Source organism: Cibotium barometz, chromosome 47, assembly GCF_041138505.1.
Source record: "Cibotium barometz isolate CiBa-2024 chromosome 47, ASM4113850v1, whole genome shotgun sequence".
NCBI classification, from domain to species: Eukaryota; Viridiplantae; Streptophyta; class Polypodiopsida; order Cyatheales; family Cibotiaceae; genus Cibotium; species Cibotium barometz.
Window position 1 is genome coordinate 16,881,111 of NC_141092.1, and position 4,308 is coordinate 16,885,418.

Here is a 4,308-nt window from a genome sequence, read left to right on the forward strand (position 1 = left end):
ATGCTTGATGTAAACTCTATAAATTGAGGCATAGCCCTAATGAGAATTTGCTGGTTTTTGAGTATCCATGCCTACACTAATCTATCTGCTAATTATTCACTAATTACGTCTTAATTATTTCTTAATCACTTTGTTAATCATGTTAATTCTAGTGTTTGATCCACCATAGCTCATCATTTAGCTCAAATTTCAACAGGTCCGACCCATTGATTCGGGTCGAGATGTCGAGACAGATGCTTGACGACATGGAGCAGCAGATGTAGTCAATTCGTAAAGATATAAAAGCTGCCTTGGATAGACAGAAGCAGTATGGAGATAAGAAGAGGACCGACAGAAAATTTGAAGAAGCAGATATGGTCTTCATTCGAGTACGCCCCAAAAGAAGTTCTCTATCTCTTGGGAAGTACAAGAAGTTATCCCCCAGATATTGTGGACCATATCTGATCACAAAGAAAGTAGGTGACTTAGCCTACGAGCTTCTTCTGCCTCCTCATCTCAAAGTACATAATGTATTTCATGATAGCCTTCTTAAAAAGTATATACCAAGCCCGAATCATGTGCTTGATGATGAAATCTTAACTTCTTCAACCCAAGGGCAGATGAAACTCCAACCTGAAGAAATCCTTGATGTTCAAGACAAGGTTCTCAGGAATAGAATTCTGAGATAATTGTTGGTCAAATGGAAGTTCTATCCTTTTGAAGATGCCACTTGGGAGAGAAAGAAGCCAAGCTATTGCGGGACTATCCCCAGTTTGCGAGATGAGGACATCTTGCGTTTTTCAAGTGGGAGAGAATGTAAGATTCCTCCCCAGCCCCTCAAGATGTCCAGTATCTTCCCCTGTAATCGAATCCCTCTTCAGAAATATAAAAGATCTTGTTTCTACCTGTTTTTGCCTAGAGAGAGAAAATGTTCTAGAGAGAGATTATTCAGATTTTAGATATTTTTGGATGGAAAAATATCTCTTCTTATTAAAATAAATTCCCCCGAAACAGAAGTTCAAAAATATTTTCAGAAGGTGCATTAGAAATCAATTATAATCTATTCAAAAGGCCTTATCCTAGGGGTCCAGATTTTCAAAAAAATTTAAATTAAGGTTCTGAGGGGCCAATCAGATTCATCCAAATGTTGGGAGGAGATAAATAGAAGAAATAAAGAAAATCCTCCCAAAAATGAGTAAATACTCACATAAGATGAAGAGTGGACTAAGGACCAAAGGAAATACTAAAAAAATGAATGACACCTCAAGAGTGGGGATTCCCCCTCAATAAAAGGAGGCACCTATTTCACATGTGTGGTGGAGTTTTAAATTCTCAAATATTGAGATATTTCATCTCTCCTCTCTCTTAATTCAAGTTTAGTTCCAAAAAGTAAGCTAAACTGACCCAAAAATGGTCAAAAATTGACCAAACTGATCTGAAAAATTCTAGAATTAGTTTGCTTGGTTAGAAGCTCACTTTTTCCTATAAATAGAAGCCTTCCCCTTTGTAGAAACTTAATAGTATTTTATGCACTGTTACTCTACTCCTCCCTAGAGCCAAAAACTGTGAATTTCTCAATAATTCATTAGTTTTTGACCATTCCCTCTTCTAAAGAATTGGTGGCCACTCTTGTTGCAAACAAGAGTAGATCCCTCAAACCATCAAGCCAAAGGAAAGCTCTCAGAAATTCATGTAAGCTAGAAATCCTACTTTTTCTTTATTCTTTTTTAATGGTTTTCTAATTTTTGTTTTCTTTGAAATGTAAAATGATGCTATGCCTTGTTGGAAAGGCTTTCCCCCTCTCTCATTCTTAAATTCAGCCTTTCTTTATCCTAGATAAGTAATCTAATTGTTGGAATTAAACTTTTCATATTATTTCTCTTTTAAAAGTGGAATTTGATTAGTTTAGAATGCTTTAAACCATTTGGGGATAATTTTTAAGTGACTTAAGGATAGGAAAAATTGAAAAATGGTCAGCCATACAAATGAGGTTATGGCAAAATTTTCTTAAATTTTGTGAAATAAGTTTTATCTTTTATTATTCAAAAAGAGTAATCCCCACCATTTGTATATTCTAAAAGTGTTATTTTCATTCTAGGCATAGAAAAATGCATAGTAGAAATATGTTTATTATAAAAGTGTTATTTCTATTAAAATTAAATTCTATGCATAGAAAGATGCATATTGGTTATTTTTATTATTATAAAAGAGTGATTTTCATTAGATTTAAATTCTATGCATAGAAAGATGCATATTGGTTATTTTTTTATTATAAAAGAGTGATTTTCATTAGATTTAAATTCTATGCATAGAAAGATGCATATTGGATATTTTTTTAATTATAAAAGTGTTACTTTCACTAATATTGATTTTTATGCATAAATAGATGCATAAAAGAATTTTTTTAATTATAAAAGTGTTACTTTCATCAATATTTATTTTTATGCATAAAAGAAATTTTTTTATTATAAAAGTGTTACTTTCATCAATATTGATTTTTATGCATAAATAGATGCATAAAAGAGTTTTTTTATTATAAAAGTGTTACTTTCATCAATATTGATTTTTATGCATAAATAGATGCATAAAAGAATTTTTTTATTATAAAAGTGTTACTTTCATCAATATTGATTTTTATGCATAAAAGATTTTTTTTAATTATAAAAGTGTTACTTTCATCAATATTGATTTTTATGCATAAAAGATTTTTTTTAATTATAAAAGTGTTACTTTCATCAATATTGATTTTTATGCATAAATAGATGCATAAAAGAAATTTTTTTACTATAAAAGTGTTACTTTCATCAAAATGGATTTTTATGCATAAATAGATGCATAAAAGAATTTTTTATTATTATAAAAATATTAGTTTCATCAAAATTGATTTTTATGCATAAAAGGATTTTCTTTTATATAAAAGTGTTATTTTCATAGAAGTTGGATTTTATGCATAAATAGATGCATACATAATTTTTTTTATATCAAAATGAGAATTCTCTTTAATCATTGTTTAAATCCCATGAATAAGTAAATACTCTGTGAAGGAAAAAGTAAATACTCTGTGAAGGAAAATTCTATTGTTTCATATTCTCTAGGATGGTAATGAGAAAATTCAAAAGATCTATCGAAGTCAAAATTTTAGATAAATGATTAATTTATTCCTCATAGGAATACGTGTTTAGTTTTGAATTCAGTTAAGCAAAATACTCAATGAATGAAATTCAATAAAGTAGTAATTGAAATATTACCCTTCGAGAAAGATAGTTCAGGGAGAACCTTTCCAGACTCGAACCCTGAATCAGACTATGACCACGACTTAATCTCCTTCGTCAGTTTCAAGAAAAGACGATGTGACCAGTTCAGGAAAATTCAATCAAATCACCCACCACCGAATCTGAAATTAAATTGAGACCTTTGATTTTGATCTGAGGATCAAGATTACAGAATTCGAGGAATTCTGCTTGGGAATCCAGACCTGTGATCTAGAAGTCTTGGGATACGAAATTAAGATATACTCATTGTATTCAAAAGAAAATCAAAACTAAAAACTTGCATAGAAACCCTGTTTTCTTAAAGGACTCTCTTACGCTAGAATGCTAGAGGGAGCATTTGGTATATGTGTTTTTCTAAGGGAATTTCGGTTGCCAGCTGGCGGGGAGTGTTCAAAGGACGGCTCACGTGGTAAAAACCTGCCCAGGTCTTGACCAGCCTGGGTATGGTGAAAAATGGTGTGCTTCTGGTGTACGATGGACGAGGACCGACGAAGCGGTCCTCCCTGAGTGAAGTGCCAGGACACCTAAGGAGGATCCTGGAGGGTTCTGACTGGGCGATGCATGGGCTCGCGGTGCTTAGGACACCCATGCGTATGTCGTGGAAGATATATATATGTATGATGATGCAAAAATTATTGTAATCTATTACTGGATCTCGTTGCTGACCTGTTGGTCTCAATGGAGAGTCCAGAGTGATACTGTTTTGTGAGAAACAAGGATTGAATGGAAATTTTGAGTTATGACATCTATAACCAATAATTGTTTGTCAATGGATTGTTTTAAAAGTTAAAGTTTAAAGAGGAGTGTGTGCATATCTGTATTCTAAAGCAAAAGTTAAGAAAGGCATTCAATTATGGGTGGGTGAGTACTTGTTTGGTTCTACCAATTCCAGTGGTTGGGTGGTGGCTAACTTATGGGCCGGATGGGGATAGGCTGGAATCAGTAGAGTTTTAATAATAAAATTGATCAATAGGAATACGGTTAGAACTCGAGTAGTTAATTAAAAGCCTGAAGACTTCTTTGGTATCTGATTCAATTAGGAAAAAAGTGTTGATTC